This window comes from Halichoeres trimaculatus, unplaced genomic scaffold (genome assembly GCF_033239565.1).
Source record: "Halichoeres trimaculatus isolate MK-OKI-2021-1 unplaced genomic scaffold, fHalTri1.1 fHalTri1_scaffold_4, whole genome shotgun sequence".
NCBI classification, from domain to species: Eukaryota; Metazoa; Chordata; class Actinopteri; order Labriformes; family Labridae; genus Halichoeres; species Halichoeres trimaculatus.
In genome coordinates this window covers 19,735,241-19,761,864 of record NW_027437182.1, presented here as the reverse complement: position 1 = coordinate 19,761,864, position 26,624 = coordinate 19,735,241, and positions in this window count along the sequence as shown.

Here is a 26,624-nt window from a genome sequence, read left to right as displayed (position 1 = left end):
CCATAGGAGACGACTGAACAGGACTTTTTCCTGTTAAAGTTGACATTTCATTGTTTTAGGAAAATCCTGCAGACTCTACCTTTGAACAGATATGAAAGACAAATGTGAACATAAGCAATAACATTGAAAAGGGACAACACCAAGAATAAAAATTTTTTGGAAATCCACGGTAGAGAAATAAATCATTCTATTAACTAAAACAAGACAAAACCAAAAGCTAGCATGGCTACATTTTAAAGCAAACAAATTGAATCCCTACAAAGCAAGCTGAAAATGTTCAAAGACAAAATCCCAGTTCAAATGAGGAACGAACAAAGACATGCTGGAAGGTGGCCACAGATTGGACTTGGGATAACCATATTGGTGGCCCCTATTTCAACTTCCAACAACACCCCAACCTGTGTGAATTCAGTGAGCCTACAGAGCGTTTTCAACCTTGTCGTGGTATGTACTGTTGAAGAAACGTTTCACTTTTAGAGCTAGAGTGTTTCTGATTGGATGAAACAGCGGGTGCTGTATAAACCAATTAATTCCTGGCTTCACCATGAACAGCTTTCCTTACAAATCTGGCCAGACAAAATTTAAGTTACTGAAAACCCATCGACTTGTAAACTCACATTGAAAAAGTGAGCAGGTGTCTCTGTCCAGTGCTTGACCCGAAGAGAAGCAGCCTTAAGGAGCAACAAACCCTCCTTCCCCTCCTTGACATTTAAACCCTAATCCCACAGTGTAATCTGTAGAACATGTGATCATAGTTTGACAGTTTGACATGGCTTTGGGTGGCTCGGATCATGGGATGTACTGTGTGTTTGCAGAGAAAGGCTTTGAAGTCTTTCCAAGAAATGTGTCTGTTTTGATTCTTACTTTTCAGCCCTGGACCCTGTCACAGATTATTTATTTTAGAGCTGAGAAGTAAGATGTCCACTGGACTGTAGGTCATCCTCAAACTCTAAAGATCCCTTCAACATATGACCGGTGGAGTGATACAAAATTCAACATCATGTGGCTAAAGGTTTATACACAGACACATTGGACAGGATACAGGAGTGGCCAATAAAGGATGTAGCTAGGGCTTGACATGAATGTTTTTACTCACCAGCCACCGTAGAAAGTGGTTTCCCGGAGTTTCTAGTCACTAGGGATTTTCACTGGCCACGATTTTGTTGTTAGTTAATTTTGTATAATAAAATTAAAGCAGACTTTGACATACTAAAGTGTACTGAAACTAGGTTTAAACCTTTTTTAAATGTAAATGACCCCTGTGCACACTTAAACCAATACTACCTATATGTTTAATGTTACAGGTCATTATCAGGTATTCAGCTCTAGTAAGGTTGTGTGTGAGGTCCTATATAAAACTATGCAGTCTATTCAGACAAAGTATAGTTAAGTAAAAATAAAGGAAGTAGATTATTAATGCATAAACCTAGAAAGAGAAACCATCTTTTTCAAAACCTATTTACAACAGTATTATTTTTTTCCATTATAAAGTAAGTACCATGTTTTCTGGACTAAAGGTTGCTCCACAGTTTAAGTCCAGTCAAAAAATGCAACATGAAGTAGAAAAAAAACATGTAAGTCATACAGGACTATAATTAATATTTATTTAGAATGTTCTGGTATTTCCTGAGAGAACTATCTACATAGAACTAAAAAGTGTTTGTGTAGTAGAAGGATTAAATATTGTTCCTACACCCCATATCTGTGACCATAGTTAAATTTCAGTTTCTCTTCTCTATGTGCTCTTCTCTGCCCCTCCCACTCCTCCCCTGCTCTACTGTGAGTGTTGCTGATGGGACAGGTGCAGTTTGAGCTTAAAAGAGCATCAGATAAAAGTCCTCATTTTAAAAAAAGTTACAAGAGTTTTGACTTAAGTTTGTGGCCCAAATCCCTTTTTTTTTCTTTTTTGCAATGGAGAGCGAAGAACGAAGAAAAAGAAGAAGCGTGAATGAACTTTTATTTCTCAAAGGCCATGTCCACATGTAGCCAGGTATCTAAGAAACCGCATTATGTCACTAAAAATGATGTTTTCTAAAACTCCAGCCAAAGTGAAGATTTTGGAAAATTCTGGTTTTATGGTTTTGTGTAGACACCGGTAAACAGAGTTTTTGGTTCTCAAATGTCACAGCTGAATGACGGGGGCTCATTCTGATTGGCTGGCATGGGTTTTACGTCTGTAAAATACTGCCAAATGTTGGTTTGGCATGCCTCAAGCCACACTTATCGGCAGCTTTCTGGTGTGTGTGGACGAAAGTATTTTTAAAAACAAACGAGGGGGATATTCATTTTTGAAAATGCTTGGCTGCGTGTGTACGAGGCCTAAATCTTGTTTTCAGGCACTTAACATCGGGAGCTGTCAGGTTGTCCAAGCCGGAGATGGAGTCTGAGCTCCTGTCAGCAGTGACATCAGCAAAAGGCTTCACGAATGGACCAATGAGTAAACACTGTGTGCAGGTAGTGCTCATGGGATTTGTAGTGTTGTAGTGTCACATTGCTGATTCAGGAAACTACGATTAAATAATTCAACTCTCCAAAGTGGCTAGTGGGAGGGGCTGAGATTGACCTGCATTTGGCAGGTTGGTGGGTGTTAATGTAAAGCCCTAGATGTTGCACTTGAAGATTAAAGGAAAAGAAACGTGGAGCTGCTGGATGAAGTTGTGAAGTTAGGTGTAGATTGGAAGAAAATTGTTTACATTCTTGGTCATGAATGATTAAACTATTTAAAACTTTCACAACTTATTGCACCTTGACAAATGATGTTTTTGCAGCTGATTTTATAATGAAAGTGTTGATGCGTTCTACGGGTCTCCCTGCACCGTGGGCTCCTCTGTTTTTGTGTTTCCACAGACTTCTCCAACACGTTGGAGCAGCATTTCTGTGTTTTAGAATAATCAAAAGAAACAAGAGAGCCCAGAAACACCCTCCAACAGATGCAAGCAATGACACGCAAAACTCTTTCCAAAGGCCTGCTCATAATGCCTTTTAATGGTCTTGTTTAACAAGCATGGGAAGTGGTTTCTCCCCATTACCCACAAACCCCTCAAATCTTCCCCACTCAAAGTCAGGGATATCCCAGAGTTCAGTGGGAGCAGCATCAATCTTGTGTTCCCCAAAGACATGTGCTTATTCAATAGAGGGGGATCAACCAAGATCTGGACCGTGTCAAAGCCCGCTAAACACGCATCACACAGCCTTTTCTCTGCTGCTTCAGCCAAACCGCTCGCACTAATCTACAACGCCACCACAACAATCCACTCTAACTGATGTTTTCTCGAGAGCAGTCTCAGCGCCGCTGAATAAATTCATCAAATTATCTGCATGCTGTCTGGATTACCACAAAGGGACTTCAAACGCTGCGATGGCATTATTCCCAAACCCCCAAACCGTCATCTGAATGTGCTCCACAGTGTGACGGGAACATCTCACACTGAGGAGGACTTCAAACAACAAAGAGGCAGAGGTTCAGGTGCTGTTTTCTCGCTTCACTGGAGATCCTTAAACTTCCCGTACTCCCCTTTAATTCCTATACTGTACAGTCTCAGCTTTGACTGTATCAGATCGTTCTACATTAATTCTTATCTCTCAGGAAGGACAGACATGAGCAGATATGACTGCACACACTCTTCCACCACATGTAGTAATATCATTCAGACTCACAGGCAGGTGGGGCCGGCACCACACTGGAGCTCTGCTTTGATGCTGACTGGCATTTATGAGAAGAGTTCGTACATAAAATGCTTGTGAACACACTTCCTGGGCTTCATGTTCTGCCTGGTCGAACAGGTCCCCCTTCAATACATACCAAGAGGACACTAAATGTCTCACACCAACAGGGACCAGGCCTTGGCCGAGGTCATGGCCATAAAAGCTTTTACACCCCAAATCTGCTCATAAAGATTTGATGTCGTAGGAAAATCAAGCTGTGGAGAGGATTTCTGTTCCTTAGCTTAAAGTTTGTGTTTTCTACTCTTAAAGATGCTATGAGCAGGATCTGTTTTAGGTGGACTGCCTCGCCACCTCCTGGCCTGGAGTCTTACGCACTTATGCAACTTTTTATCGGACACAGCTTAACACAGTAAGGTGTTTATCAGTACATTTACGTAGTGCTGTTGCTTTGAACGTGACATCAAGCAAACGTAAGTATGTCAGTGCCACTATGTATCTGTAGGCTAACGTGACAACAAGCAAACTGTCAGTTTGTACAGTAGTTAAGCAGCTATCCATATGTAGTGTTACTTAAAGCCCAGTGCTCTAAGACATGTCTGTAATGTGTAATGTTAGTGAATCCTGGTTATGTCCTGCTAGTTATCAACCAATCAGAGCTAACGTAACCTCACTCTTCATTTTACTGATAGACACTCAAGTTTGAACAGACCACTGCAGAATAACTGCTGACTGTGGGTTGGAATGAACATTATCACAAACAGATTAGCTTTTTTAGCTTTTAGATCAGACTGTTTCACTCTCCCTTTAAGCTTTCTTCTGCTCTTCTGTCCTTTTTCTGTCTGACAGTTAGGCTCTTTGTCCACCATCACTACAATATTAATCACAGAAATTGTTTTCAACAAAGAAAAACACAGATCTCTCTCTTCACTACTAAACTTCATCAGCCTGCGTGGTGTTGTCATAGAGATTTAGACGTACCGTACAGCAATCCGATCGGGAAGCTACAAAGTATGAGCTCCGAAGCATTTTAAAAATTACCTACTTTTTCAAGATCACATAGAAACTCCTCACAGCCCCTTTAAAACAGCTGGAACCCCCCTTTTTTAACTCTAACAACAGAGGAGTTTAAAGAGATGTGTTGAAGTTGAACGCCTGTATGAGAAGAAGTATATTGCTTTTTGAAAAAATCCACCTTTTTTGTTTGTGTGAATGTTGTTAAATTTCGTGTTTGTATCAAAAAACACTCTTCATAGCTGTGGGATTTAACATGTTGGATAGACCATGTTCTGTTGAGTGAACAACAAACACTTTTTCCTTATAAGCTTATAAGCATTCTGTGGATGTTTACTCTGTATTCCTTTCATTCGCCAGTCTGTAGTAGCTCCTCTTCTGTGTAGCTAGGTTCATACAGGTATCCTTTTGGTTCCAAAGTGATTGGAACTTCATCGTCGCTGTCATAGTCACTCATTTTGAATTTCCTACGCTGCCTCACAATCCTTAGAGTACAAACAAAAGAATTACGATACTCGATCAAACTTACATGAGGCTACAACAGCGCCCGAAGCATAGCTTGTTTACATTCCCTACAGCTGAAAGGAGGAGGGGGACGCAGCACACTAGTGCTGCGCGGAAGGATACATGACCAGTTAGTTAGGTCCGGATAAATGTTTATATTTCCAAAGACTCAATGCACTTAAAAAATATTTCATGTAGTGTACTCTTAAACTGTGGTATTACTTTTTGATATTAGTTCTTGTAGGTAGAGAAAATAGCCTTTGAATTTGGTACGGTCTCTCCCTGTTAGTGTCTATTTCCTCATCACCATCGATTACAGTTTGTGTCTTACTGAGGGAGAGGAGACACCTTTCTACTGTATCTAATGTCCTTAGTGGTCACATAGAGCTCATACAACCCCACTTCAAAAAAACTTAACCATCCCTTTAAGGTGAGGACTACCCCTTCATTATCATCACAAAGTGTAACGAATAATTTCACTCACTATTTGGCCTGAATGCTGAATCTTGGTCATTACTCAAAACATTCAAATTTTAGAGTGACACATTTAACAGACATGATTTGATGTAGTTAATAACCTTGAAACTGGTTTACAATCCTTTGAAATGAGCTTTGATACCCATGAAGCAGCATGTGGATAAGCCCCCCCCCCCCCCTCCTCCATTTTTCTTTCTTTCTTTCTTTCTTTCTTTCTTTCTTTCTTTCTTTCTTTCTTTCTTTCTTTCTTTCTTTCTTTCTTTCTTTCTTTCTTTCTTTCTTTCTTTCTTCTAATGAGAAATGTTTCGTTTTGGAGAATAATTTTGATCTTGAATCAAAGAACAACTTGTCATAAAATGTTAAAAATAATGAAACAGAATAGCAACAGAATTTGACGATGTGTTTTATTTTGAAAATAAAATGGGAAAACTTTTAATGAGACATTTATTTAATAAATTTTGACAAAAAAAAAAAAAACTGAAAGGCATGATGTTTCCTGAAAGTCATTATTTCCCCTCTTTTATAGGCTTGTTATCTGTCCTCAGAACATGTGTGTGTGTGTGTGTTGACTATGTCGCATGGTTTCGTAAATGTCAAAGCCTTGCTTCAAATGTGAAGGTTTAATGAATATCTGCAGTTCATAAACTTATTTTTGACCTTCTCGCTCTCAGTCTGGAGCTCAGTGTTCAATGCATCACTGAGCATAAGTGGAAATCCAAGAGCTCACACAGCTCATAATCAGTGTGAGATTTTATAAAGTCGCCGTGTGCCTCCACTCTGTAATATCCGCTCTGCTCCAAGGACGCAGAGAGGGAAGGAAACATTAAAGGAACCCCCTGAGGTTTTCTCTAGGGCACACAGACACCTGGGACATCCCTGAATGAGGTGCTTTCTGCTAAAACTATTTCATATCTTTGAAAAGGAAGCAGCAACCCCACCCTCTGAAATTCCAGTCTTGTTATGAACATGTTCAAGTTTTTGCTGTTTAAGTTAAAGGCTTTAATTGATTTGTGCCATCTTTATAGGGATACAGAGAACTCTGTGCCATCAGAAATCTGAAACACTGTGGTTTTAAGTCTTTTTTATGTGCACTGTTTTCTCTCTTTCCACAGTGCAGAAAGGAGGAAACCAAACCTGCCGTTCTTCTCACAGCGAGTTGAGCATACTTTGGCTTAGGAAATGGATCCAGGGGATAAAATTCTGCTTAGCACCAAGAATGTTTTGGAGAAAACACAATCCTTCCATTACACCTGTGCGTTTCAGGTTTCACATGAGTAACAGCTCTCTTCCTCTCCTCGCTCTTCTTCCCTCCTCTCTCCTCTCCGTCATGTTAACGATCCTCCCGGCTCCTCTCAGAGGATCCTGCTTGGCAGAAATAGAGTTTAGAGCAGCAGAGCTGTTTCCTCATTGATTTTAGATCTGACCTTCCTGTAACCTCGCGTAAAACAATCGCCTGTGTGCCCAGAGTCTCCCAGCAGCAGGCAGGAGGAGACCGACCGGCCGACTGCGGGCAAACAGAGAGACAGCTGAAGAAAAGGCGACTTTATCACACTTCCCTCCTGACAGCAGAGAAAACACAGCAGAGACAATAGAGTTGAACAACATGAGAAACAAACACATCCCACAGCTGATGGATCACATAAAAACAGAGTTTTTACACGTTGTGCTTCACATCCTGACTCTCACAGGGTCATGTGTCCTAAAAGACTCTCTTCTGATCTGATCATCTTCTCTTTAAGGATAAAAAGGTTTGGTTTTTCATCAAAGACACACAATTTACTGCTCTTTAAAAACAGCAAGTTGTGTTGAATCTTTGAGACTTGGTTCCTCATCAGGTTGTTCATTTGTGAACAGGAGTTAGAAACATGGTTTGTAGATTAGCTAAAAGTTGTTTATCACCAAGACCATTGCCGCGCAGAAACAGATTTCTTTTTATTGATTAATTCAGAGGTGTTAATCTCCGTCCTCAGATAACACAGAAACTTAACATAACCATGTCTGACCAGGAGGTTGGAATGATATGTGTCAGTCCAGCACTTCATGCACTACAGGTAAACATTGTGCACATGCTCATTCAGCATCACCTTGACCCCATGGTTAGAGTAAACTATATTCTTTAAAGCAAGTTTAATCGATAGACTGTAGAAAGGCATAAACTCTATGATGTCACCCATCTGTTACTGAAACAGAGTTTTGAAGCCTATCATTGTCAAGAGCCATATTGGAAACGTGGAACTTAATCTAACTTTTATGCCCGTGAAGTGTGTAATGACTGATATGTCTATGTGTGTTTGTGTGTGTGTGTGTTTGTGTGTGTGTGTGTGTGTGTGTGTGTGTGTGTGTGTGTGTGTGTGTGTGTGTGTGTGTGTGTGTGTGTGTGTGTGTGTGTGTGAGTGTCAGACTGTAAATGTGGCTATTTTTTCAGTAAGAACCTGTTTTTTTTGATTGGGTGTGTGTGTGGTTTCTGGTGTTTCTGCAGCCAGCCTGAAGTGGACACTTTAGGGAACTGCAGTTCAGTCAGTAACTTGCTCGTCATAGATCTTAACCATTTACTGCCAAATAGATTTACAGTTGTAGTTGGTGTTATAGGCTCTGCTTTCCAATGTTCTTCCTGGGTCAGCCAAGCTGCCTGCTCTGGTTGTCAGGGAGAACATTGCAAAATCCCTCAACATGAATAAATATATACGTATAGACTTAATAAGAAGAGGCTGGGGTAGAGGAGGCGGAGTTTAACCTGCAGCATCAGAGTGCGAGTATTGTAGGTGTAGCAGGGATTAGTGAAGATGCGTTGAAACAGCCTGGTCGTTAGAAAGAGCCGTGATCAGTTGAGCAGGGTTTAAAACGATGAGTCAAATTGCACAATCTGACTTAAAGATAAGTAATTATTATGTCCAAAAATAATCATGATGATTATCATCCTGAGTCTGTAGACCAGGGATCTGATGATCTCTCTTTTCTTCCAAACACACACTCAAATTACCTGGCTAAGATAATTAAGGTGGGTTCAGTCCACAGTAGAACACAGTCTTGTGTGGGTGTGAAGCAGGCACTTGTGTTTTTGAGAGTTTAAGGACTCATGTTAATGTTTTTTATGTTTACTCTCTCCATTTCTCCTGTAATCCAATAATCCAGAGCATGGGTTTCCCAATCCTGGTCCTGTGGACCCCCTGCCCTGCATGTTTTTTTATGTTCCCGACTCCAACACACCTGATTCAAATGATCAGCTCGTCATCAAGCTCTGCTCGAGCCTGATAACGAGCCATTCATTTGAATCAGGTGCGCCGGAGTGGGGTAACATCTAAAACATGCAGGGCAGGGGGTCCCCAGGACCAGGATTGGGAAACACTGATCTAGAGCATGGGTTTCCAAACCTTTCAGCCCACAAGCCCCAAAATGGAAGTTTTTTTTCTTTTGGGATCCCCACTTTGCAAATCACTGGTCTAGCACACAGAGTGCTGGAGGAACTCATCCACGGTAATATGTTTTGTGTTAACCTGGTTAAAAATAAACAGCTTGATAAGCTTTAGAGCCAATCCCAATTGTCACCCTTACCTTGTTCCCTTTGTCTATCCTATCCTACCTATCCTTTCCCTTGGCCTTCTGCTTTAAGGGCCAAGGGACAGGGTAAAAAAAAGTCTCCTAGAAATGAGACGCCACCTGATCCCCCCTATGTGATCACCCTTAGACGTTTGCTGGCTGTGTTGTAGGCAGAGCGACTGTTTATTCACTTCCAAACAAACAGATTTTCACAAACTGATGATAAACTTCTGTCAGATCAGGGAGAAAAACTCACAGCAAACAGACTTCATTAGGATGTAGTGCATGAGACAGCTAAGCTATGAAAAGCCAACATTAAGCTAATGTTACAGTATTCAGAAGCTATATTATAGCTTCATAGCTTATGGAGGCATCTTAGCTGTCTAACCATTCATGAAATGCAGTTTTTTGCTGCATTGGTGTAGCTTTTATTAGCTGTAGCTGTTGCCATAGCAGCTTTAGGTAGACTGTTATAACAAGCAGTTTCAAAATACAACCAACAATTCAAAACGTGGCTTATATTAATGTGGAGTAACAAAGAATTGGATATCTGATAAAAATATCAGTACCATGGGAAATTTGTCTTACCCTTTGGTTTTAAGCACGGTCCCTGCTTGTCCTTGTTTCAAGGGCTGTGTAGCTCTTACCTTGATCTTAAGGAGAACTGGGACACCACTTCACTAGATGTGCAAAACCAAGGGCTAAGGGGTAGAATTGGTATTGGCCCTTAGTCCATCCATACGGTCCCATCAGGGTGAAGTGCAGGGTTTTTGTGGAGTCTGTTTGAGTTATCAGTCCAGGGAAAATCCACCAACGTTAAATAGTTAAGACTTTCTTCATTACATGGAGTCAAAGATGTCCTTATTCTCAGAGGATGTAGATAAATTAAGCAGAGGGTAAAGAGGTGAGCCAGGAAAACCCAGCTGTGAATTGGCCTGAAAAGCGTGACTGTGGCAAAGCAAAGATGACAGACGACCTGAGGGTCATTACGCTGTGATTAAACACTCTGTGTGCTAAAAGTCAAATCTGGAGGGCTGAGTATAATTGTAGCTGAGCTGTAGTGCCCTTCTCCTTCACTTCAAAAGTCCTTCTCCTCATGAGTAATCCCCTGGATAAATAAAGGTGTTTGCTCACCTTATCCGTTCACACTCAGCTCACCTTTGCTCACATCTGTTTCTGCGCTGTCTTGTTATCACGGTCCCTGACCACGGCAGGGAGCTCGCTCCGTAACACAGATCACAGTGATGGATGAGCTGCAGTTTTAAGAGACCTCTGGAAAGAACTTCAGGACCCTGCTCATGAGGCCTGACAGGAATCCAAAAAGTCCTGGAGAGCGCCAGGAGGCCAGAGAGTGAGGCAGGGAAGGTGAAAACCTTAGAGTGAAAGGTTATAATCACAACACGGCTACCTGCTCATTTTCTCACTTTTTAGGATTAAACACTGTATTCTGTGATCATGACCTGTACTCAGATTCTTAGGAACTCTAAATGTTAGGCTCTGCGTCTCAGGATGGAGTCCTTAAACTCCACATGATGGTGGAGTTCTTCTTTTACGGACACAGTTTGTGTTTTAAAGCGCTCCTTAACTGAACTTTAACTGAGGTGAGACATTTTTTCCTCCAAGACATCTCTATTCCTGTGTACACTTTAAGGTAAGAGTATGTGTGTTTTTGTGTGTGTTTGACATTCCTGTGGGCTCATTCCTACTATTGTTGCAGTTTGTGGTTGTAGAACAACGACGAAGCAGCTTTTTAGACCAACTCAGCGGTGAAATAACAGGAGAGGTCTGCTGCTTGTTGCCCACACAGATCATTCATGATACGCTAATAAAGCTGAGTGTCAGAGGCTCTTATTAGCTGTTTTCAAACATGCAAAAAACTCTAAAAACTTCCAGATATTTCCAGGATGAGCTAAAATTTTCATCCTGACTTTACTCTGACTTCATCACACTAGACCTCTGGCAAATTTTCAGCGTGAAGTTGGTTTGAGCTGATGTGACAAAATAAGCTACATTCACCTTGTTGTTTGTGTTAATATTGTGTGACTGATGCAAACCCTGAAGGGTCAATTCACGCAGGATGGATAAAAACATCAGAGAAAAAGTATTTTCAAGACAATTCATTGTGTGTTTTTGCACGTAGCTTTTTCTCATTCCAAGATGAGACTTTGTGAGTGACAAGTGAACAAGGAACTCTGGGAAATTTAGAGGGCAGAGCTCTTTCAGATTTACAGAAACTTTCAGAAAGCAGAAGTTTCAGTCTGAGTTAGCAGAAACCAGAGTTGGGTTCTTGTCTTTTGGTGGGTTTCTTCTAAGCTACCATTATTACTCTTTCCCCTAACCTTTAACATGGACAGTGGTTCAAAAAAAGACATTATTGAAGCTTGTAACCAACATTAGATTCTGTTTTCTGGCAGTAGACATCTATCTTGAAGTGGCACATTGCGCAAAGTGTGGGTAATAAATAAAAGCTTTAAAAGCTGAAGTTTTCCCAGGGAGTGCAACAGGCTTACTCGCTCCAAAAGAGCACCAGGCTCACAGGATGCAGTTGTAGAACATAGCGCCGTGGAGATCAGCCAGAAGCAGCTTGGCTCAGTATAGAGAGAACAACATACTGTGTCTTTCTTTGCCATTACCACTTACAGGCTGCATCACTAAAAAGTTTGGATTTTAACAAGTTCAAAGGGTTAAATGCATTTAATACCAAAGAACATATTCTTCTATGCCACCTTCAGGAGCCAGCTCCCATCGTTCACCTCCAGGCGGCTCCTTCACAATCAACACGTCACTACTGACAACCAGTCAGGAGTCTGTCCACGGGGTTTAATTTTGAAACTGACCAGCTGATTTAAACCCTTTTGTGTGTCTGAGTTCTTGTCCAGGTTGATCTTCTCTGTTTAGACTGACAGGTGTTGGATGTGTCAGAAATAAACTTGGCGGGCATCTTCAGCAGAGTGGAAGTCTTGGTGCTCCCTGTGTGAGTTAGGTTTAAATGAGCAATATGCCAGAACTATGAAAAGCCGTTGGGGAAGTGAAAGGGCTGACTCTTATTGAACTTAGCCAAATGATCAGAATCACTTCAATGAACCCGAAACACAAGGCGCATATGAGGTTGTTAATCAGAGAAAAAAGAAGGATAGTTTGAGATGGGTCACAAACAACTGGAGCAGGGCGTTGAGCCTTTTTAGATTCAGCGGAAGCTGTGGCTCTTCATAGATGAAATCTTTCACTAGACCTAGATTGATAGGACCCTCTGTGTTGCTAAAAGAGAGAGGCAGACTTTTCATGTGTTTAACGACAAAGTCTGCAGAATTTTCTTGAAAAATAAAAAGTAAAATTTTACAGGAATAACTCTTCTCAAATGATGCTTTTAGGCCTTTTTACATGTGTGTCAGTGTCTGTGTTTGCATCAACCCCTTCCTCAGCCTATGTGTTGATATGTTGGTTGTATCACGACGTTTCTGGGCAGAGTGGGCGTGGCTACATCAGCCACTCACGGAGCGCCCAGTGCGCAAATGACTTGGCGTTGATTAATGAGTGGAAGAGGATTTCCAGAGAGGCTATGATAGTGGACATAAAACAGAGGAAGAAAAACACAACCAAGTGAAACAAAATGCCAAACAGATAAAACTTTTTCCTAAATGAGGCTCAACTTTCACTCTCTTTTGGAAACTTGGAAAGCAGCATGGGATGAAGAGCGTCACAATTAGAGGCTGTAAGTGTGCGCTGCCGCTTGCACTGAGCCAAGATAGAGAAGCCCAATGTGAATGTTGTGTTTACTAACAACCAAGACAATTTCCTGCAGACCCTTCCTTAACATAGATATTAACTTCCATTAATTTTGCACAAAGTTACATGTTAACTGTTATCAAATGTAACATCTTAATCTGTTCTATTAAACTCAAGATGTTGATGTGTAGCTCACTACTCTACAAAAACTATGTAGTGAGGTTCACTAGCTGTTGTCTCCTGTTCAGGAAACACTATTATTCCAAAAGAAAGGGGCCCTTAGAAAAAAAAAAAAAAAAAAAACTGTAGGCTTGACGCCTGGGGAAGGTCAGGGGTAAAGTTCAGACACATACATTTGTTGCATTTGAATTAAAGTAGAGAGACAGCAGAAGAACATGTTACTGTTACAAGCTTAACAATGCATTGTATTTTACACATGAAGCTGCATGAAGCAGTGAATTTACATCGTTTTACCACTGACAGCTCTGAAATAACTATATCATATAGCTGAGCTCACATTTATTTCTCCTCTTCGTCCACCACAGTCTAATTTCTCCCTTTGTGTGGCGCTTCGCTCCAGCTGTCAAAGGTCTGTAATGAGAAGTATTAGCCTCCTCTATGCCTGTTAATTGCTTTTCTTTGTCAAAAAGGAGGAGATGGGAAATCGCTCACTCTGCACATTTTAGATAGCATCACCTCCCATCGCCCAGTACTCCCTCTGGTTTGCTGCACACACACAGTATTTGTGTCTGTTTTTCAAAGGATAGAAGAGAGAGGACTCCCCTTTCTCCCCTCTGCCTGAGAGCACAGGCAGTAAACATCAACAAGCGGTATGTGCTGACCCAACAACAGGAGCAGAGGTGGAGTCGTAGAGCTGAGAGATGAAGGTCAGGAGTGGATCTGAAGAAGACATTCCAGCTCTTTATCAAGGACAGGAATAAGTGTGGAAGGAGAGGTGAGACCTCCACACAGAGATGCCCTTACCGGAGGCATGTCGAATTTAAAAGTGTCTCTAGCCTTACATAATGACAGCTCCAGGGTTAATGGTGTCAAGGCCGTTCATATCTGTCATAATAACTGAGTCATAGCTCATACAGGCCGTGTCAGTGAACTGACGGTAGATTCATCAGCAGTGTGTTGATAGATGTTAGTAGACACGTGTTATCTAGGAGGAAAACATTCAACCAAGTTCATTTCCATCCAGCCTCTTTTATCCAGTGATGTCTAACCAGCTTTATTTTCACTCAAAAACACAAAAGTTCAGTAATTTTAGATTTAAACTTGCACACAATAAGTTCTACAATCCTACAATGTCATTTAGCAGATGCTTTTGTCCAAAGCGATGTTCATCGAAAGCAAGGATTTAGACAGAGTGTGTTCTTGCATATAATGAGTGTTTTCTTTTTAAGTCTCCACAACTGTAATCAACTGTTTATGAACACAGTTGTTGCACATTCAACACAAACACAAGTCAAATCACTGTGAACTTTAAGATAACCACCTTGATTTCGCTCCATTTTACTGACTGGCAATTAACACAACTCATGGTAATCAGCTGATACTGTGAACCAGCAAAGTTTGGTGTTATAAAAGGTTACATAAAAATGTATTGAAACCCCCAAGTACCACTGATCCATGGACAACATTTCACAACAAACTCCAGTTGTCCTGAGACATTTCACAAGTAGATTGTGCCAAAAGAGGAACATCAAAGGGAATCAATCCTTAATGTATTGAAAAAAAGTTTTCTGAAATAATATTAAACATTCAAACAGAAAACGAGAAGTTCATACTGTGAATGTCAGTGGCGGCTGCTGGTCAGTCAAGAAAGGGAAGCTCATTTTTTGCCAGCCTACATCATACATTTGTTTAGTTAAATGTAAATTCTACCCTCCGTTCCTTTTCAAGAAAATGATCCGTGACCCTATCAAACCAACCAGGTGTTTTTTCCAGGGATTTTACCAGCGTTCTCTCAATGGCCAGCAGAGCAAGACTGCTTAAACGGCCTTAGCCCATTGTGTTGAAGGTGTAAGGCTTGAGCCGCTTCAAAAAGGAGAAGCTCCTCTCTACAGAAGATGCTCCAGTGGAGGGTTATACTCCAAGATCGCTGACTGGCTCATTTCACTGTCGATCAAAAAGGGATTCGGTCTCACACAGATCATCCAATCATCATGCAGAAGCCCAGCGTCCAGGCCAGCCCACTGCCTCATAGACCCCCAGAGACGCTGAGCGTCCAATGGGCGGGACAAGGCCCAGCGTTTATCCAATGACCGTCCAGTTTCCACAGTGGAACAACCCACTCTACGCTTCCCCGCTGAAGTCAGAAGACGCTCAGCGTCCGACTTCGTTAAAGCGCTGAGACGCTGCGGGGATGAATGAGAAGGAGGTGGAGCCAGTTACCTGTGAAAGGTAGCTGATTCTGAACAAAAGATGAAGGAATTGTAGCGCATATTTTGTCAATGAAATGTACACACAGCAGAACATATCACCACTTTTTTGGGGACATTTTAGGGGAAGCTGAGCTTCCCTTGCAGTCTTAGAGCAATCGCCACTGGTAAATTTGCTTTTTAGGTTTCAGGTTTGCCTTTCAGGAAAATATCACACTAGCGCTACATTTGTGGCTTAAAGAAGGTTTAAATACATCATGTGATATGAAATGAGTTTCAGGCCAGCTCCAAACATTAAATCATGGGGTACTTTTGAAGCATTTTATTGCATCTGAGTATCTCTCCAGAGCTGTAGTTCATGTTTGGCTTCATTGAGTTTCTCTATCTGAGCTCTGCTGGGACTTGGAGCCACGTTCAGCACTGAGGTGTTTCTAGATAAACAGCTTTGGAGCCAAAGATAACAGGAGCTGCTGAGACCACGCTCCTGCTCATGCAGCCAAACCGTGTCATTGGCTAAAAGTACTTTGCTGTAAATCATTGATTAAAGGAATAAACTGCAGTGGTTGTACAGTATTTATTGCTTCACCACGCTGTAACATCTGCCTTTACGGGGGCCACACACACACTCACACACAAGAGAGGCAGAACCGCAGAGGGCAAAGTTTAGAGAAGTGTGTTTGGTGGATTTTTAGCAGCCGAGCAAATAAACCTGAATTTCTCATCTGAGTTGGACCTCCCTGTCTGATGAGTGATCTGTGCTGCAAATAGGAAATGTGTCAGGAAGAGCTGCCCTCACAACCAGGAAATAAAACAGAGGATTATATGACAGATAAGCCATTATTCAGTAGAACGACTCAAACCTGCAGGTCAAAACCCCCAAGGTCTGCTCCCAGTGACAATAGACTCATTAACACAGATGATTTCATTTTTCTTTCTTTCTGTCTTTTTTTTTCAAGAAAATGGAAAACAGATACCTTTTAGTGATGTGTTGTTCATGAACGTTATGTTCAAAACCAACAAATCACCTGGGTGAACGAACTGAACTGAATCACTTATTGAAATGATTCATTCATTTTTCAACTTCAGTTGCTCTCTCCTCTCTCCGGTCTTCTGTCACACTCTCTACACCCCAAAGTCGCCCAAGCTCATCCTCCCTCTACCTTTCATGTCAGTGGTATGAACTGGCTGAACCAACAGGTCGGAGTCGGTCGGTCAGAGCCTTGTGTCGTTCACAAGGTTTCCATCTCCTTCTCATGTCACCAAATCTGAGGAAGTAACCAATACTTTATTAAACATTAGGGTGTCACAAAATGTATGTGGTTTTTATAGCTGCTTTCAGTTTTCTAACAGCTTATATATCCAATTTAATTTCACTCAGCTGACCAATTTAACATCCACTAACGACAATCTCAGATGATCATGTTTCAGTCAGCACAGAGTGCATGTGACTGAAGCTGAGGACTCGAAGTCTCCCATGTTCAGTCAGTCAATTCAATAAACATGACACGAGTCACTCACTGACTGCGAGGGAGAGGTGCTTTTATTCCTCTTGTTCAGTTCGTTCAGAACAAAATGAACAGGAGCTCTGTCTCTGACACTCAGTGAGTGATCGGTGTTCTGAGAGTAATAAACAGAACAGTCAAGGAAAACAAATGTGATTGTTTTAGTAGCATTCAATTTGCAAACTGTAGCTTTTTCCACTAAATTTTCAGCTCATTCCCTGTTCTTAGTCCAGTCGTGAGCAGGACTAAACATTCAGCCGTGTTTCATTTTGCTGAATTCTGATTCGAAGTCAGAGCTGCAGATCAGAACTGAATGATACAATAAACGAATCTTTTTTAACAAATCATTTTAATGAACTGATTCTAATGATTCAGTTCACTGAAAAGAGCTGTTTTCCTGTCACTAATACCTTTTTTTATATATATTTTTAATTTTTTTATTTTTTTCAATTGATTCTTTTGTTTTTACAACTGAACCTATATATCTGCTCATACATCCAAACCCTCTGGTCAGAAGTCATGTGCAGGCTGCCTGATCATTGCCTTTTTACACAGTATCTCTTTTTATTGTCCATACCCAAACAACTCAAACCGTTCATCCTAGTATCATTAATTATTGCTCAAAGGTTAATCTTAAAGATTCTGATGAAACAATTGTTCTTTAAAGATGGCATCCAAACAGAACCGAACCCTTTTTTATTCACAGCTTGACCAAACTGTCTCATCCTTTTCCATCATCATTACATTTCAAACCGGTAAAATTCATCCATCTTCTCTTTCCTCTTGCTGCTTCACCACACTCATCCCCACCCCTCCTTTTTTCCAATCTGTTTTCCCCTCTCTTTGGTCTGCCTCTTGTCTTCTTTTCCATCTCCTCCATCTCTTTTTTTCCCTCTCTCCTGGACCTTTTCCACTGCAGCCATATCACCTAACGCTAATGACAGTTTGAATCATTTATACGGAGGAAGAGGGGGCTCATGCCCTGCGGCACGGGATACTGTGTCTGTGATAGTGTGTCTGCAGAAGAGGAAGAGACAGAGAAAAACATGCTGCACACTTGTCATCCAGCCACTCCCCGTTTATGACTGCTAAATGGCCTTGACACTTCACCTACAAAGGGAGACAAACTGCCAGTAAGGCCAGTATCTTTCCATTAATCTGAACCAAATCCAACCTTTGCCTGTTCCCAAACTCCACCAAAGCATAAAAGCTTTTTTTTCCACAAGCTTAAAAAGGATACTTTGGGTTTTCTGGGAGGCTAACGTTACTTCACACAGTTGCACATGATGTTTGCCGAGTGTTTCAATAAACCTCTTGATTTTGTGCTGCGTAGGATGATTTTAGAAAGACTTGTGTGCATTTTAATGCTGCCATTTAATCTCTCATCAGTCACACAGTGAGTTATATTAGCATCAAAGCTAGCATGCATGCTAATAAAGGCAAAAACAGAGATTAATACATTGTAAATCATGTTAAACTGTGAATATTCTGTTTTGTTTTCTTAAAAATGAATAATATGGGTACAGATATGGTCTAGCAATTGGGCAGTCCAGGTTCTGATCTATACTGCAGCCTCTTACTAGCATTATGCAGGTGGACCCAGTTTCCTGCTTTATCAACTGTCCTGTCCCAGTTAAAGGAAGAAAACGACTGCTACAAATGTCTGATGTAATAAAAGCCAGAATGGTCATGTGGCGCTGTTTGGGAGATGAAAAAATGGTCTCTTACATGTTGAATGGAACCAAATGATCTGGATCACAACAAAGAGCTGAATTCTCATCACTACATCACTGTGTGCATGTATTGGTGTGTGATTGAGGGCCATGGTGTCCTTCCAGGCCTTGACGCCACAGATCCAGATCCAGAGTCAGAGCGGCTCCAGTGGCCCCTGGGATCTTGTAAAATTAAAAGTAGCTGGAATGTGGACGCTCTGCAGAGTCAGAGAGAGTCGTGTCTGTGCTGCAGCTCAGCTGGGACCGAGCGGACCAGGAACACCTGTCTTCAGACCGGACCGACCCACCATCCCTGAGCTGACATCGTAAACAAGATTTTCTGCGTGCAATAGTGTCCGTGTGTGTTCCTGTGTGTGTGTTTGTGTGTGTGTGTGTGTGTGCAGACTTTAACAGAAATAGATGAACTGCAGAAAAAAAATAACATCTGTTCTTGGTCATAAAATGAGAATATCTGGCTCATTTTAGAGCGAGGGATTAAGTTTGTTAGTGTTAACTGTGTGACTGATGTTTCATTTTCAGAGCGCTGACCTTTCAGCGGGAGTTCAGGGTGACTAAGTGCATTACATTTCATCTGGGAAATAACTCTGAGTGCCTTATTTTTCATAAAAAAATACACCACTCTCAAGTACATTTCTGAATTCAGGGGGAAAAATGTATTTATGATAATTCAACAATTCTCCATCAGAGAAGCTGCATCAGTGCGCTGATAATCCAGGAAGCTGCGTAGACAACTTTATTGACGACGGCAGAATTGGCACATTTTCCGCTCCTGCTGTTGGGAGTTCTCCTGCCCCTCAGCAATTACTATTGATTCCTTCTGTTTTACTACCACAGAGCACAACATTACTTGTTAACTCTGGACAAATGATGACATCTGCACTCTACACGATGTGCCACATGGTAACCCTGATAATGATTTAAAGCTGTAACCAGGACAGAAAATATTTAAAGCTGGGTTTATGTCTGTTTTTTTGGTGTGTGTGTGTGTGTGTGTGTGTGTGTGTGTGTGTGTGTGTGTGTGTGTGGGTGGGTGTTTATTATGTGACATTCTTTCACACGAAGTGAAAAGGCATGAGTTTGGGAGTCCTTGCGTTCATTCACTGAGGCATTACCATCTTCTTTGATGGACTTCATTGGGCCCAAAAGAGAAGGACGTAACCCTGTTTATTTAAATGCACAGCTTTGTGGGCCCTTAAATGCAGCTCTGTCTTCATTCCTCCGTCACTGTGCCTCCATTCAACACAAAAACAAAAACCTTTGACCTCTTTTGTCTGCTCCATTTGTTGCTCCTTCGATTGCAATCCTTGCACCTCAGATTTCACAATTTGACAATTTTCCAGTAAAATGAGGTGTTTTCTCTTTGGCTTTCCTGGCTTTGGCTTTCCTGGCTTTGGCTTTCCTGGCTGGGCTTCTGGTGGGAATCTGCACCTAAAGGACTGTTTTCTATGATGCTCACATGGGAATGCTCGCCTTATGACATTGGCATAATAGATTTCAGTTTACTGCTGTCTCCCCTTAGCTTGTTACAATTTAAAGTGCAAGCAAAGACACAAAACAGATTCCCAGCCCAGCAGTCACTAGGTCTGGCCGGTTGTTCTTATTAAAGATAATAGCAGGATTAGTTAATTCAAAACGGCCCATTATTGGAGCTAATATTGAGCCCTTGCTCAATACAGTGTGGGCTTGACAGGTCAATCTCCCCATACTCTGGCAGATTATAGTATTTCATCTCACAAAAGAGGTTTTAAAGTCCATGTCTTAATTCAGCCGGCGCTCACTCTTCTTTGTTGATTCTCAGCTCTTAGTCAAATTACTTTTGGGTGATTCATGGGTCACCTTTGAGAGCAATGACAGAGTAAGAGCGGCACTTTTGGAAAGGTAGTTTAAAGTTTTAAGCTTTAAAAGTTAAATCATTCATCAGATTAAAGCCTTGCTAATCATGCGCTCTCTTCAGGTGAAAGGAACAGCAGGGGCTCTAAATGAAGGGCTGCGCTTAAAACTTAAGATCTGTCAGGTTAAAGACTCACCAGCTGCCTTTGTTAGATTATTCCAACACATTGTTCTTATACCTTTTTTTATCACATTACATTGCTCTGAAACTTTTATGCTCATATTTTAAATCTGGCCTTTCTACCTCAACCTTTTTCTGTTTATCTTTCTCTTTTGATTTTAATCTCCTTGTTGTAACAACTTTTCAAGCTATTGTTCTGTTGTTTTCACAGACCTTTCCAACAAATCTTTAAATGTCTTAACTTCCAAAAAACTTTGAATAACCTCAGTGCTGAACTTTGCTTTATAAATAAACGTGCCTTACTTTACCAAAACTGTCTTCATTGTAGACTAAAGCTGAATGCAAATAGAAGCCAAACACAGAAACATCAGAGTTTGAAGATGAGAACCAACATTTATAGTAATGCTAAAACTCACACAGTGTGAGTCCTTTATGCACAATTATGTTGAAACGTTTTACAGAGGCTTCGCTGCGAGTGTTTCACGTTGTTTTTCACTCAAAAAACTTTATTTTATTGGAATTTCTTGAAAATTTCCAGTGGTTTTATTTCTTAGCAAACTAAGTGCCGCACTTTAATTCTTATTCACTTGTCTTGATGCTTGATTTTGATGCAATTTTGAGATGAATGAATGAATGAATTTAATGAATGAATGAAGGAATCAGTACATGACAGCTTAAACAATAAAAATAACAATCAGTGGTAATCAGAAAAAAATGAAAACAAAAAATTACATTACTTATTAAACATTATAAAACAAAAACAAAACTGTCATAACTTTTTTTTTTTTTTAAAAAGACTGAATGTAAATCCATGACAAGTAAGCACGTGATCAATGGACGGAAAAAATCTTCTCCAAACTGTGAACACAGTGTGCCACTGGTTCAGTTAAGATGAACAAGAATGAGAGCAGAGTGAGAGGCTGAAGACAAACAACCAGGGTTAAAACAAAACAACAGGTAAAAAGGCAGACTAACAAGTGTTAACACAACTAAGATTAGCAGAAATTAGAGTCAAACACATCCACCCCAGTAGGTGGTCTAAATTGAAAATCTTCATGAATCTGTGAGGCAAGGGAGTTCAAAAATATCCAGATAAATACAAGGTCAGTGACAGTAATAAGACATAGGAATGGGTACCTTTAACATTTCACACAATACAGTACCAAGGCCCGGTATCTAGTAATCAGTATCAGTACTCAGTGGTGCCAATTTTTGTACTTTTGTCTGCATTTATGTAGTAACAAATATATATCTATATATCTATATCTATATCTATATATATCTATATCTATGTATCTATATCTATATCTATATCTATATCTATATCCATATCTATATCTATATATATCTATATATCTATATCTATCTATCTATCTATCTATCTATCTATCTATCTATCTATATATATATATATATATATATATATATATATATATATATATATATATATATATATATATATATATATATATATATATATATATATATATATATATAACAATTAAACCTCAAAGTATTTCAATTAAACATATTTATTTCTCAAATTATCAACTTGTAATGCTGTGCTTAAGTCCAGCATGGAAAATTGCCTTCTCTTTCACTCCCTCACTGTAACAAGGAACTGTTAGGTACGGAAACATTGTACCATTTGATTTTACATGAATCTGTACTTGGTACTACAGATGTAAATTGGTTGGTACCTATGACAGAACCTAATTTGACCACAACCAGAACCTTTTCAATAGCGATCAGTGGGATGAAACTTTGGAACAGTCTGTCTGTAGAGCTTCAACAATGCAATAATGTAAACAACTTTAAAAGAAAATGGAGGAATGTGATTTTCACAAAATATAAGTTGGAGGATGGGATTTAAAAACCACTGTGTGAGGGCAGGACAGCTTGAGGCCCTGAATGATAAAGCTGTCTGTTCCATGGAGTTGCTTATGTGTATGTGTGTATATATATATACAGGTGTTTAGATATGTTGGGGTGTACACGTTTGTGTGTGTGTGTGTGTGTGTGTGTGTGTGTGTGTGTGTATATATACATATGTTTGTATGTCTGTATAAGTGTATTTATGTGTAGATATATTTAAATAGATACATAGAAGCTTGGCTAACCATACAGTTATCAATTAAAACTGGAGAGGGGGTGGAAATAATAAGTTAAACTTTATTCCACTCATTTTTGGAAATGTAAAAGACTGTGAATTAGGGATTAGGTAATGTTATTCTTCTTCTACATTTTCAAAATAAACTTTCATTCATTCATTCATTCATTCATTCATTCATTCATTCATTCATAATTTGGTACCTATGAGGCATGAATGCATGCAGGGAGAGAAGAGAGAAGCTTGATGTGTCAGGTCTAAGCCCACAGTAGCACAACTTAGACCTGGTCCAAACTTGAGCCAGCTAAAAGTTTGAAGGCTAAGTTTCAAAAGAAGAAATGATGTCCGCCTTCCAGTCCCAGACTGTAAGATGACTCCACAGAGAAGGCTCTACCTCTAAATCTGTATTTTAAGGCTTTATGCCAGGGATTCTCAAAATGGAGTTCCAGGACCCTCAGGGGTCCGCAAACCATAGTTTGGGGGTCTGGTGAATTGTTCAAAAACGATTGTGAAAGTGTGATGTAACACTGAAAGAGCATGTCAACAAAAAGGGACCAATAGAATTAGCTATTATTTTTTCCATAACTCCTGCTCAGTTTAGTTTTGTGCCATGGGATAATTTCTGGTATGATCTTGTCATGCAATCACTTCATAGTGCACAACAGTTAAAAAAAAGTTTTATATATATATTTATATATATATATATATATATATATATATATATATATATATATATATATATATATATATATATATATATATATATATATATATATATATATATATATAAAAAACACCTACAACCTCAAAAGAAAAAAACAACAACCTTAGTACCAACATTTTCTAAAAGATTCCAAAATTAATCAATGTATTAAGTAGCCTAAATCTATCATTGCAAAGTACTACTAGCACTAGTTTATTATTACATAGTTTTAATATTGTACTAATCAAAGTAACGATAATGAGAGGGGTCCTTGAAAAAATGTCAAACCTGAAAGGGGTCTGTGGTGTAAAAAAAGTTTGACAGTCCTATTTTTATGCAAAGCAAGCAGGGTAGTAGCTTGTTCAGATGTATCGTCATCATTTACAGGTCTCCAGATAAGAGCAGGGATCTTAAATTTTACTAGTTGCCAGGGAAAAAGTGTAAAGAAGCTGAAACAGGATGAGTAACACATTGAAGTTGCACACAGAAAAAAACTGTTGTGTTTATGCAAACATCACCTGAAGATTGAAGGTTTCTTTATTAGTTCCTAATAAGGTAAATTTGTTACCTGCAGAGTGTTAAGAGGAAAGACAAGCAGGCAAGATTATAAATAGGTCTATGTCTACCCAGCCAATTAAACCTCCTCTGACTTTGACTCTTTATATAGCAGAACGCTTGGTTGACCATGGGGAGGCAGACCTGTTTAAGGTGCTGTTAAAAAGCTGCTGTTAATGTGTTTGTGTGTTGCTTTGTGGATGCTTTATGAATCTGGGCAGAGCCGGCTCTGTTAGTGTCAGTTTACGAGTAGCTTTACGAGCCGGTCTCAGCTCTGCTCACACAGGATGATGGAGAGGCCTTGAACAGCGCCATTGACTGGCCTAACTGCAGACGGCTAAAATCAACAGCAGTATTATACGCTTTAGTGAAAGACGGGCCAGTAAAACACTCGGAGAAACACCGCTGCAGGCAGCCCCTCTGTGACTTCCAACTTCCTCATTTCTGCATCCGCATTACTGTCAGCGGCTCCTCTGAAATAATGTGTCGAACTGAAAGAATTCACCAATTATAGGAGATGCTTCGGCCAACTCCCCTTTTTAATGACCAATACATCTAACAACCTTTTAACACACGCCAGTTTTGGATTTCAGAATAAAATACAGCCTCCTGAATGTGCCTTCAATTCTGACCCACCACAGCGAGGGTGTAAAAAAGGCCTCGGCGGAGACAGACAGGAAAATGTGGTAATATGAGGTGTTTTATGGCGCCGCCAGGGATCGCCTGATAATCGTGAAATATTGTAGCAGCGCTGGGGCCAGAAATTCAGCCTTCAAGATCCTGGGCAGCGTTTCTCTTAACAGGATCGTAAATTAGTCTGATGGGTGGGTTCTAAAGTGTGGGCCACACAGGACAAGGACCTGAGCTGAAGTTGTGGCTCAAACTTTTCACCAGAGTACAGGACTAACTTTCTGTGTTGGAAAACCTGAGATGAGACTGAAGACTCTTGTGTTGTGATGATTTTGTAACACATGAAAAAAGATAAACTCAATAAAGAGTCAGAAATATGTGTGCAATATGTACACGATGTCATCCGTACAACCAGGGAGAAAGCTAAAATTTCAGATGATTGCTAAAGTGATTGACCTTCCCAGTTCCCACTGAACAAGTCTGTGTGTGTGTGTGTGTGTGTGTGTGTGTGTGTGTGTGAGAGTGTGTGTGTTTGTGAGGAGGGTACAGCTTTAGCAAACCCTGGGCCCATAAAATGAACAGGATTTATATGGAGCGAACAGTGTGTCCAAGAACCTCCTGTGAGTTATGTGTCCAATAGAGACTTGTCTTCACACACAGAGCAGGGGAGTCCAGGGATCTGCTCTGAGTCACTTTTTTAGTTCACAGTTAGAGTCTCCTAAAGTGATCGACTGCATCCATTCACAAAAACACATGTTTGTATGACTTTGGCGATGTAACAGGCGGCAATGGATCCCATTTGGTGTTTGTGTAAGAAGTGGTTTAACACCAAAAACAAGGAGGTCTGCAGCAGCAGATATCCAGACTAACTTGACAAGTTGTAGGTACATTTACATGCTTCTTATTACGTGTATTGATCTCCTGATTGATGACGTGTTTATGAAGTCATGGTACATGAAACACGAGCCTGCATTCATATCTTGACACTGGAGCCTGTTTGCTTTACACCAGGCAGTTTATTAAGCAGAGATTAGGTCATAGTATCAAACACTAGTGCAGCTTTCAGGATCCAGATGAAATCCACCCTAATTCATCTTTGTAACGATGAAGATAATTCATTATCATGTGTATTTCAGGGTGTGCCCTGTGTTGCTCGAGGTCTTCTCTAGGGACTAAGATTCTCTGGTATATGCTAGGTGGTATAAAATGTTAGTGTACATTAAATCTAGCCCTTTACTTTCATTGATGATGGTTGAAACACAACCAATAGTACTGAAAGAAGTTTCAGAGACAGGTTTAGAACTGATTATTGGATAGCGTTTTAACTCTTTATAATTTTAGGTGTTGCTGGACCATCTGATGTGACCACCACAGCCAGTCTCAGGTCATACATTACTACATATGGCAGCAAATGGCACTGTACCATAGACTGTAAAAAATGAACGTCATCTTGCTTGGCCTGTGAGGTTGCCACAAAAACTGCTCCCCCTGTTGACTGGCTGCAGCATAGGTCAAAAAATCTTGCTCCCCAGTCATTCCAGATGGGCTGTTGTCAAACCTTAGAAAATTAATACACCTTGTAGAAATGTTTCTCAGGTCCTATGGTTGTGGTGACTTGAAGATATCATTATGCTTTCTTGAATTCAGGTCCTCTTTTTTTCAGAAAAGTTTTGTTTTCATTAGTTATAAGAGGTTAAAAAGGAGATTTTACGTCACGTTGAACAATGACTGACAGCTGTTGTTCTTGTGTTTTTTTCAAGAATTGTAAAATATGTCGGGAGGTAGAGTCAAGAAGTGATTAGACTCTTGAAAGAAAAAAAAAAAAAATTATTTTGTCACCTAGCTCCACTCAGATTCTCCCAGAATCCCTCATGGAAGTCACGCTGTCCAGTCTATATACAGTCTATTCACTGTACATTATACAGTATGCTGGGGCTGGGCTACAATAGAACATGATACAAGTTACACTATCCAGTGCCTCACAAATCAATATTGACCAATATGATATCATCAATACAACACTGTAGAGTAATCTAAGTGTGATATGATTTGATGCAGAGGACATGATACAG